Source organism: Anomaloglossus baeobatrachus, unplaced genomic scaffold (genome assembly GCF_048569485.1).
Source record: "Anomaloglossus baeobatrachus isolate aAnoBae1 unplaced genomic scaffold, aAnoBae1.hap1 Scaffold_63, whole genome shotgun sequence".
Taxonomy (NCBI): Eukaryota; Metazoa; Chordata; class Amphibia; order Anura; family Aromobatidae; genus Anomaloglossus; species Anomaloglossus baeobatrachus.
In genome coordinates this window covers 29,162-41,169 of record NW_027444997.1, presented here as the reverse complement: position 1 = coordinate 41,169, position 12,008 = coordinate 29,162, and the positions used below count along the sequence as shown (strand labels likewise).

General features: G+C 44.3%; 1 pseudogene; it reads left to right on the top strand.

Moving 5' to 3' along the window:
* Positions 1-6,088: 6,088 nt before the first annotated feature.
* On the top strand, positions 6,089-6,294 carry LOC142285901 (U2 spliceosomal RNA; annotated as a pseudogene).
* Positions 6,295-12,008: the final 5,714 nt, after the last annotated feature.

Sequence of the window (12,008 nt, the reverse complement as noted above, 5' to 3'; positions counted from 1 at the left end):
GGACATAATTCTAATAGGCAGGACAGGTAATAAGGAGCACAAGTTATATGCTAAAATGTGTTGTGTGACAAGACAGACACAGGAAAGGACATGATAACAGGTGTAGGGACCAACAAGGTGAGACAAGGGGTATCAGGATAGGGTCAAGTAGGTATGAATGTAGTAATGGGGCAGGCATAGAGAATTGTATGTGAATGTGAATTACAATAAATCACTAAGGAAAGGAATATGTGAGTGTGTGCCTAATGTAAACTAATATTGTACTGGCAAAATTATAGATGGAAAGGGAGAAGGGGAGGGGGGAGAGAGGAGGCTGTAATTGACTACAAGGGTATGAGTTATGAGTGATCATAGGGATAGTGTTACATAAGTGGAAATACCTATGGAGGACCGGATGTGTAAGCGCATACCTTATACAAACCTATAGAGTGCTGATGGGTGAGAGTGTGATGTTAGATATAAGACATCCTATAGTGAATAGTGAGCCGTAATCAAGTGCAACAGGGATATTTCACGTGACTATGGGAACCTGGAAGGTAAAGAAAGGGGAGAAAAAACTGTTAGACAAGGTAATCAGACATAATGTAACCAGTTGATCAGACATGATCACCTGGTTTGAGACCCCCTGCCTTACACTATATAGATATCATGTTCATTCCCCATCTATCTTGCTCAGGAGAGCATCTCCCTCCCCCGGCACCAAGAGCAGCTCATACTGAATTGTTACATTGACTAGTAACACTGCACACAGAAATGCACCTTAATATTCCACTGTTAACCCTTTCCTCCCAGCAGTAACACACAACTCTTCACCTTGATATCATGGTGATTTATGGTCAGAATGACTTCAATGCGATCAGTGATTTCTATTCTAGCTCTGCTCACATAGATTTTATATCCACACTCAACTATAGGCCGTTCTTCATATTTTGGGGGCTTTTAGTCAGATATACTAGTTTGTGCCTGTATAGTATTGGTGTAGATGGGAGTGTAGGGCATGGGTTACATGGCACTGTGGTGGAATACTGATGGGAGGTATTGGTGCTGTGTTTGATGCTTCTACTGGGTATTTTCCTACAAATACTGGAACAGCTCACTGCTTAGAATGATCCTTCCCAGCTCTATAATATATTATATATACCCCACAATGCAGGCTCACACACACATTTGTCTCAAGTGTGTTGTAGGGACACAGATACAGTCTTGGTCATGTGACTAAAGGCTACTTTACACACTGCGATATCGGTCCCGATATCGCTAGTGTGGGTACCCGCCCCCATCTGTTGCGCGACACGGGCAAATCGCTGCCCATGCCGCACAACACCGACCAGACCCGTCACACATACTTACCTGCCCGGCGACGTCGCTGTGTCCGGCGAACCGCCTCCTTTCTAAGGGGGCGGTCCGTGCGGCGTCACAGCGACGTCACTGAGCGACCGCCCAATAGCAGCGGAGGGGCGGAGATGAGTGGCCGGAACATCCCGCCCACCTCCTTCCTTCCTCATAGCGGCTGGGAGGCAGGTAAGGAGAGGTTCCTCGTTTCTGCGGTGTCACACGGAGCGATGTGTGCTACCGCAGGAGCGACGAACTACATCGTTACTGCTGCAGTAACGATAATCGAGAATGGAGACCCATGTCACCGATGAGCGATTTTGCACGTTTTTGCAACGATGCAAAATCGCTCATCGGTATCACACGCAGCAACATCGCTAATGCGGCCGGATGTGCGTCACAAATTCCGTGACCCCAACGACTCCGCATTAGCGATGTCGCAGCGTGTAAAGCCCCCTTTAGTGGGAGTGGTGTACAGGGTCTTAGCAGTAAAGAGTATTCCATATTTCTGCCAGATACCCACAGAGATATTGAAATCTGAAAAAAGAGACTTCTGCTCATTGAAGGTAAGAACTGCTCACATAGCGTTCAACTCCACAGCAAACGAGTGCTCTAGCACTGGCATCTCAGCAGGGATATTCCCCTACTACACATGTGTGTCTAGGTCACTGTGACAGTTTACAGGACATAACTCAGGGCACCTAGACAGAAGGCAGAGGGACTACTTTCTATTTCTGGTGTAGAGCTTAGTACAATATATATATATATTTATACTATTACATGGGACACATGTACCTTGTATTACCATTATTCGCTGTATATGAACCCCTTTTCTCCGGGCATTATTTGTCTATAGCATTTTTCACGAACCTGAGGCAACTGAGAACCCTTCAGTGAAGGAATTCCACTAACCCTCACAATACCTACCAGGGGCCTCCCTGCAGTAACTCAGGTAGTTGTACCCATTCTCTTTCCGCATTCTATGTGTTCTTCTTCTTTCTTCTTTTTTTTCTTTTTTCTTCTTTTTATTTCTATCATGTAGTTCAGGGGTTTATAGATATATGTCCTGCATCTCATATTTCCTTTAGTGGTGCTTCTTACCCATTCTCATATCATTTACCCTAGTATTTCATGATCCTGAGGCGACTGAGAACCCTTTAATAAAGGAATCCTTTTTCACCTGAATTGTCAAGTGATACTTACCAGTGACTATCACGTAATGTTACAGGTAGTTCCATTTTCTTCCTGTTCTTTCTCTCCTTTCTTCTTTGTCACATGGTCCATTGTGTTATAGCCCACGTGTCATAATAACACTTGTACCATCTTTTCATTTAGATTCCACCTACAATTATTTACCGATTCCAGTTCTGGAATAGGCTTTCATCATCTACTCACTAGAATTCTCAAGTTCATAAGGTACTGAGACATATACATGTTCACACCATTATAAAGAACAAAGTATAAACATTGAGGTTTTTCTCACACCCATGTTCCTGTGTTCTTTGATATGATATGTGTTCATTTCCTTCACTATATAGGATTGCAAGTTTTCCATTTGTACCTTAATGGCAATGACGCTATACAATTGAACACATATCATCCTGTTATCCATATAGGTGTGTATTTACCTGCTTGACTATTTTTGGTTGTTTGATCCAGAATGTTTCTCCAGATAGGTCATGTGGAAATTTTCTTTCCTCAGTACAAATGTTTTCACTATGGCTTTGGAAAATTTTTTTGTATGTGCATCATGGTCATTTGACCCATTGTACTCTCAAGTAGCAATATATTGTACTGTTATGTTGTACTATGTACTAATTACGTGTTTATATGGTTTTGTAACCCTTTATGATCTTAGATAACTTTATCCTTGATAAAGACCTAAAAACAAGCTCGAAACGTTGGATGAATTATCCTTTTGCACAAATAAAGAATTTTCAGCATTCTAAGAGTTCTTTTCTTACGTTATTGATCACTATAGTGTGCCAGAGCTATTTCTATTGAATTAACTCTTATTTTTTCTGAGCACCTGCTATATACACAGTGAGCCAGACATATTCAATTTTCATTCAGAAGGCAGAGGGAAGCCTTAGCAGCTGAGCCTATATCTTGGCTTGTGAGCATTAGAACAGGCCGGCGATTACAGGGTAACATGAAAAATGTCCAGCTTGCATTATGACTAGAACATGACAATATCCTTTTAAGTACTAACCTATGATGCGTTCCTAAGCAGTTGATGTTATATGTTCTACATTTCATTTTCTGCATACTTTACAAGTAGTAGAATTTGCTTTGATATAGGCAACTGGATTTTCACAATGAAAAGGCAAAGGATAACGCCCGAAAAAGACGCCATACATTATGTCAGTGCCATCACTGACAAACCTGGATTGACCATGAAATACATCAATCCCCTTAAAGGTGAGTTAAAACAAGTTTTAACTAAATTGCCTTAATATTGTCATGCATTAGAATGACTGTCTTAGGTAATGATAAATATTTTCTACAGGAAGAGGAGTGTTTGCTGAAACTGAAATCGAAAAAGGGAGTTTTGTTGCAGAATATCGAGGTGAGCTCACGTATGCACTTACGATGGTAGACAACTACTCGAGATTTATGGTTGTGGTACAAGTCAAAGATCTAATGGCCCATACTGCAGCGAAGGTCTTCCAAGCACACTTATGCAGACCTCATGGCTACTCAGAGAGAGTCCTCACAGATCAAGGCACTGCCTTTGAAGCGGAAATCTTCAAGGACTTCTGCAGCTTTTACCGATGCAGGAAGATGCGTACTACACCCTACCATGCTCAAACCAATGGTTATCAACCTGCTCAGGACTTTACCCCATATTCCAGATGTGGCCTTACAAGTGATTTATAGAGGGGTAACAATACGTTGGGATCATCGGATCTAATCTCCCTTTTTATACACCCTAAAATCTTGTTTGCGTTAGAATAAACAATAACATCATAAAGGTATAGCAGTACCGTTTCAAAGTTTCGGTGTCCCAAGCAGCATTCCATCAGCCTCTGGAAGGTTCCTGGCAAATTGCACAGCTCGAAGGGCATGCTTTTGAACTCGCAGAGACCCATCGGGGTGGCAAAGGCGGTCTTCTTCCGGTCTGCCTCAGCAACGGACACTTGCCAATAGTGACTAGTGAGATCAAGGGTAGAAAAATAATTTGCAGTTGTCAATGCAGCTAGCTATTCCTCAATACAGGGGAGTGGTGCTGTCCTTCTTCTTTAACAGGACCAACGGAGCTGCCCAGAGGCTACAACTGTCACGGATAACCCCAGCCTCCTTCATGTTGCTCAATATGTCCTTGGTACACTGGTAATGTGCAGGTAGATTTGGCTTATATCTCTCTTTGATGGGTGGGTGTGCACTTGTGGGGATGTAGTGTTTGACCCCTTTTATTTTTCAAAAGTCTAGCGGATGTTTGCTGAAGACTTGCTCGTATTCTTGCACTAGCCTGTAGACCCCCTTCTTGTGATGTGAAGGTGTGGAGTCAGTGCCTACGTGTAATTCCTTACACCACTCCTCTGGCTGACTTGGTGAGCTGTCACTGAATGGGTGGGCTGAAGCAATGGTGGATGCTGCTGTTTGGATAGCATGTGTATCTACTGAGAACAGCTTATCAATGGTGGCAAATCGGAGCAGCTTAATCTTTTGCTCTCCGCAGTTCAACACTCTCATGGGCACTCTTCCCTTCCATATTAATGAATAAAACTATGATGTAAATAGCATATAGATACCCCACAAATGCAGATAAAAGTAGGTTATGGGAAAAGGGGGAAGAGAGAAACAGGAAAATAGTGGAATAAAGTATAACTTCCAGGTGGGAGAGGAAATGGCAGCACAGCCAGTGGAGGTGAAGCAAGGGGAGCCTGCAACTAAAGAGTTGAGAGCGTTATCACATGGTGACTGAGCCTGATTGTAACGGGAGCATAGAGGTGCCGATCCTGTCTTACCTGCGTTGGTGTAGAAGTGGGTGTCCTGTGGTGGAGTCAGCTATGTGCAGTGGTGGCCGTGGGTTCTTTTATGTGCGACCGTAGTAATAGCTGTGCCCACTTCCTGTATGGGAGTGGAATGCAGTGAGGCTAATGGAACGCACGCCTGCGCATTTGTGTTTAACGTCGCGCATGTGCAGAACGGAGAAAAGGCTGCGCTCACTTCCTAATGAAAGGGAGTGAGACGCAGCTGGGAAGGGAAGGGAAAAGATTAGGGTTTGGGGATGATGAAAGGGCTTTCTACGGGCAAGGATGGCAAAGGGTGGCAGTGACGGAAAGTCAGGCAGATGGTCCTGTCCTGTCCTGTCCGTCCGTCTTTTTGTATCATGAATTGGAAAGACTGCAAGGGGGAGGGGAGGTGCTTGTGCCCAAAAGGAGGAGTTATTCAGATTCATTGCAGTGGGCGGCGGCTGCAAAAAGTACCATTCTCCTTGTTTTTGCTCTGCAAAACAGCCTTTTCAAGGGTTTGGCTTGGGTGACAAAATGTCTTCTGTAGGCGTGGGTTTGTCTCCCTCTCCCTAAGATGTGTCCGGTATAGGCCAGGGTGCCACTCAAGGCCGTAACCAATTCGGGTTATAGCTTCTCAGCCTTTTGGCTAAGATCAAGTGTAGTTTCGGAGGACGCTACCTTGGTCGGTACTGGAAGGTGCCTGGGATTGCACGTCTGCCGGCCTTGAGGGAGTGTGTGCGCCTTCTGGTGACACATAGCCCTCTTGTGCCTGGACGGTTCCCAGGCAACGGGAGGCGATCACCTTTGTTATTTTGAAGTCCTACTGATAAACAGAAAAAAAAAAAATTAAATCTGTTCTTATCAGTTTAATATCTGATACGTCCCCTCTCTAGGGACCATATATTAAATGGATTTTTAGAACAAGGAGATGGAAAAAATCTTGCTCTGTCCACTCCACGCATTGACCTGGTATTGCAGTACCTCCAGGACCGGTGCACCCCTTCTTAACCGAGTTTCCAAAAGCAGAACTCAATTCACCTGATTCAAATGAGCCTCATTAGTGAATTGAAAGAAAGCAAAAACTTTATATGCACCTCAATTTGGCCAATTCACTTTTCACACTTTCACCCTTTTTTTTTATCTTTCACACCTTTTACTTGCTTTATTGATGCAAAAGCTGTGCCAAATAGCAAACTCATCTCCACTCAACTTGACCAACTCTGCTATGTCCCGTGCAGTATCTTATTCTCAGTCTTATCTAGATCATTTGCAATTGAATAGAATAGATCCCTTTTGGACACATTGGATTCAGCTGCTGCAGTGACTGCAGGTGTTAGAAGATGCAGACTTGGCATCAGGTGCTGGCTATCAGATTCCACTCCAATTAAAGCTTCCATTGTTTTTCGGTGTTTTCTTTGAGCAATGATGATGTCTTTAGTGATCTGTTGGCTCCCTCTCCTGGAGGAAGAGTTTGCTTGCTCTTGGACTTTCAAAAAGAGAGGTCATGATAGACATTTAGCTTCTGAGCCCAATTGGGGACAGTCATGGGTGATGAATGTTTTGCAACCTGCTGCGAAGCCTGATACCGCAATATAAGGAACGTCAAATACTAAGAATGGGCGGCCTATGAAAGAATTAGTACTTTCATTAAGCATACTTAAACGGCTAATTGGGAATAGACAAACTGTAAAAAGCCCTCTGAGAAAGCCCCTCTCTATCCTTTGTCAGTAAGCTTTTCTGTAGTCTGCCTGTTGATGTATTTTCCGTTTGAACAGTGCACAACATGAAGTGACGGAACACTGGCTTGTCACAATGTCCCCCGCTGACATCACAATAGCGCTGCTGCCTAGAAAGCCAGCTGCGCAGCAGAAGTTGCTCTTTGGGTGGGATGGTGGGCTAATGTATCTATTCCTGCTTGGTGAGAGTTTGACATGATCTAGAGCAACGAGTTCCAGCGGCTAGCGGTTGATTATTGGCTGTAATGGGGCTTTCTGGCTGGTGCTAGCCTTTCTTCTTAGCACACAGGAACCACAATCCCTACACCATGCTTCGATGGATTCTCTCATCCCAGCCCAGTAAAACTACATATTTCACACAGTTATAGGCAGCCCATGGGCATTCACCTGGATTAAAACCCATAACAGCTCATAGACCAAACAATCAATCTACCACTGGACCAAAGACAGGAAGCTAAATCCACTGCCTGCGGTAACTAACTTAATCCTATAGGCTACTCACACAACAAACCCAAGAGAAAGGAAAAAAACATGGCTTCGATTATCCATCCAATGAAAACGCATAACCATTGTGAGCCATTGGACAATGCAATTGCACACATGGTGACATGGTGCACGGCCCAATGAATCAAGTCTGTACTTCATATTCACGGTTTAAGCCCTTGGGTTTTAATGTGTCCAGAGTACATATCCAGAAAGATTCCCTTTTTTTGTGCTAAGCACAAGTCAACAATACATTGTAAGCAGATTCTATTACCAGTCCCACACCATTTTGTGACGCATAATCACACAGTGGCCCAATTAAGATTCCAAGTCATCGAACATGTCCCAGCCATACGCAGAGGAGGCAATAGAATTAGGAAGCTCAAAGAAAGGGAATCTTTCTGGATATATACTCTGGGCACGTTGGAACCCAAGGGCTTAAACCATGAATATGAAGAACCGACTTGATTCATTGGGCCGTGCACATTTTTTCTAACGCCCGGTTCTTTTTCGTGTTCACACTATATATGGTTCCACTATGTATGGAGTTCCATTCTTCCTTGTTTTTTATTTGTCATGTTTGTCATGTCTGATCAACTGGTTACATTATGTCTGATTACCTTGTCTAACAGTTTTTTCTCCCCTTTCTTTACCTTCCATGTTCCCATAGTCACGTGAAATATCCCTGTTGCACTTGATTACGGCTCACTATTCACTATAGGATGTCTTATATCTAACATCACACTCTCACCCATCAGCACTCTATAGGTTTGTATAAGGTATGCGCTTACACATCCGGTCCTCCATAGGTATTTCCACTTATGTAACACTATCCCTATGATCACTCATAACTCATACCCTTGTAGTCAATTACAGCCTCCTCTCTCCCCCCCTCCCCTTCTCCCTTTCCATCTATAATTTTGCCATATATACTAGCAAACACTCAGTGTACCTAGTGGCATCCTATTCGTGGCTATTTGACCTCGCTATAGTCCCACTAGTGCCAAGACATTTGCAGAGCGCATCTGCCTGCGTTGCACACTCCAACTAATTATAAGTAAGCCATTATACTAGCAAACACTCAGTGTACCTAGTGGCATCCTATACGTGGCTATTGGACCTTGCTATAGTCCCACTAGTGCCAAGACATTTGCAGAGCGCATCTGCCTGCGTTGCACACTCCAACTAATTATAAGTAAGCCATTATACTAGCAAACACTCAGTGTACCTAGTGGCATCCTATACGTGGCTATTGGACCTTGCTATAGTCCCACTAGTGCCAAGACATTTGCAGAGCGCATCTGCCTGCGTTGCACACTCCAACTAATTATAAGTAAGCCATTATACTAGCAAACACTCAGTGTACCTAGTGGCATCCTATACGTGGCTATTGGACCTTGCTATAGTCCCACTAGTGCCAAGACATTTGCAGAGCGCATCTGCCTGCGTTGCACACTCCAACTAATTATAAGTAAGCCATTATACTAGCAAAAACTCAGTGTACCTAGTGGCATCCTATCTGTGGCTATTGGACTTTGCTATAGTCCCACTAGTGCAAAGACATTTGCAGAGCACGTCTGCCTGCATTGCACACTCCAACTTTTTTAAACTAAGCAATTTTACTAGCAAACACTCAGTGTACCTAGTGGCATCCTATACGTGGCTATTGGACTTTGCTATAGTCCCACTAGTGCCAAGACATTTGCAGAGCGCATCTGCCTGCGTTGCACACTCCAACTAATTTTAACTTAGCCATTATACTAGCAAACACTCAGTGTACCTAGTGGCATCCTATACGTGGCTATTGGACTTTGCTATAGTCCCACTAGTGCCAAGACATTTGCAGAGCGCATCTGCCTGCGTTGCACACTCCAACTAATTATAAGTAAGCCATTATACTAGCAAACACTCAGTGTACCTAGTGGCATCCTATACGTGGCTATTGGACCTTGCTATAGTCCCACTAGTGCCAAGACATTTGCAGAGCGCATCTGCCTGCGTTGCACACTCCAACTAATTATAAGTAAGCCATTATACTAGCAAACACTCAGTGTACCTAGTGGCATCCTATACGTGGCTATTGGACTTTGCTATAGTCCCACTAGTGCCAAGACATTTGCAGAGCGCATCTGCCTGCGTTGCACACTCCAACTAATTATAAGTAAGCCATTATACTAGCAAACACTCAGTGTACCTAGTGGCATCCTATACGTGGCTATTGGACCTTGCTATAGTCCCACTAGTGCCAAGACATTTGCAGAGCGCATCTGCCTGCGTTGCACACTCCAACTAATTATAAGTAAGCCATTATACTAGCAAATACTCAGTGTACCTAGTGGCATCCTATCTGTGGCTATTGGACTTTGCTATAGTCCCACTAGTGCCAAGACATTTGCAGAGCGCATCTGCCTGCGTTGCACACTCCAACTAATTATAAGTAAGCCATTATACTAGCAAACACTCAGTGTACCTAGTGGCATCCTATACGTGGCTATTGGACTTTGCTATAGTCCCACTAGTGCCAAGACATTTGCAGAGCGCATCTGCCTGCGTTGCACACTCCAACTAATTATAAGTAAGCCATTATACTAGCAAACACTCAGTGTACCTAGTGGCATCCTATACGTGGCTATTGGACTTTGCTATAGTCCCACTAGTGCCAAGACATTTGCAGAGCGCATCTGCCTGCGTTGCACACTCCAACTAATTTTAACTTAGCCATTATACTAGCAAACACTCAGTGTACCTAGTGGCATCCTATACGTGGCTATTGGACTTTGCTATAGTCCCACTAGTGCCAAGACATTTGCAGAGCGCATCTGCCTGCGTTGCACACTCCAACTAATTATAAGTAAGCCATTATACTAGCAAACACTCAGTGTACCTAGTGGCATCCTATACGTGGCTATTGGACTTTGCTATAGTCCCACTAGTGCCAAGACATTTGCAGAGCGCATCTGCCTGCGTTGCACACTCCAACTAATTTTAACTTAGCCATTATACTAGCAAACACTCAGTGTACCTAGTGGCATCCTATACGTGGCTATTGGACTTTGCTATAGTCCCACTAGTGCCAAGACATTTGCAGAGCGCATCTGCCTGCGTTGCACACTCCAACTCATTATAACTAAGTTGCATTGTCAGGGATATTTATTCTTTATTATTCTGCTGTTAATAAAGCTAGACCACCACTGCAATCTTCACCACCTCTCAATTTTTACTACCACATTTTCAGTCCACAATCTTGTCGCAATCAACATGAGTGGCAAAATGACAGATGCTGGTGGAAAGGGGAAGAGGCGTGGTGGAAAAGGCAAAAAAGGTTTTGTCTGTGGGGAAAGTGGCAAAGCTCCATTATCATCTGCTGAAGATAGACCATCTACCAGCAAAAGTAAGATGTCTACTACTTACCGTGGACAATCCGATGTGCTCCCTTTTTTACGGACACGAACAACAGGAAGAAAGGTAGATGATGGGCAAAAAAGGAAAATGCTTGAATGGATCTCAAGTGGTCCAACAAGTGCCCTCTCAGCCACTTCAAGTACCGCATCCAAAAAACACCAGTCCTCTGAGTTGTCATCCCAATCACACTTGATTTCTCCCAGCTCTGAAGTCTCCATCAGCCCTGCACAGTATGGTGGAACTGAGATGGCTGAGTCTGCAGAGCTGTTCAGTCACACTATAGCCTGGGAATCAGAGGTCTGCTCCCAAGCTACAGTGAGTACAGAACAGGAAATGGTCTGCAGTGATGCCCAGAACCTTTGTGACTCTGATTCAGGCCGTGAGGACCAAGTTTCTGAGCATAATGTTGACCCTTTGTCACAAACTGTAACACCTGTGGTTATAGACAATGAGGAACATACTGATGAAGATGAGACGCAGATACCCGATTGGGATGACAACTTAAATATTCGGTCAGGGCAAGAAGAGGCTCGGTCTGAGGGGGAGGGGAGTGCAAACACAACAATTGATGATGAAGTTCTAGATCCCACCTACTGTCAACCCCCAGTCAGGCACTCGAGGAGGTCAACAGAGGCGGTGGAGGAGGATGCAACCGACGACGAAGTTACCTTGCGCCTTCCTGGACAGAGTCGGAGCACTGGTAGCACGTCTACAACTGCATCCTCAGCCACCACTCTGCCTATGAGCATTATTCGGGGTGGATCAACAGGTCGCATGGCCTCTAAGCCTTGCCTAGCCTGGTCCTTTTTTGACATAGAAAAAGATCGCCCAAATCATGTGATATGTAAAATTTGTCATGATTCTCTTAGTAGAGGTCAAAACCTCAGCAGTTTGACAACTTCTTCCATGAATCGTCACATGAATAAATATCATAGGTCCCGGTGGGAAGCTCACTGTGCTGCAATGCTGCAAGAGCGAACCATCCACCGCCCGCCCCTTCCAGTGCATCCGCGCGCTCTTCATCTTCTAGGACTGTGGGGACAGCTGTCACACCTGTTTTTCCACGCCAAACTTCCACCACTGTAACCGCAACAGG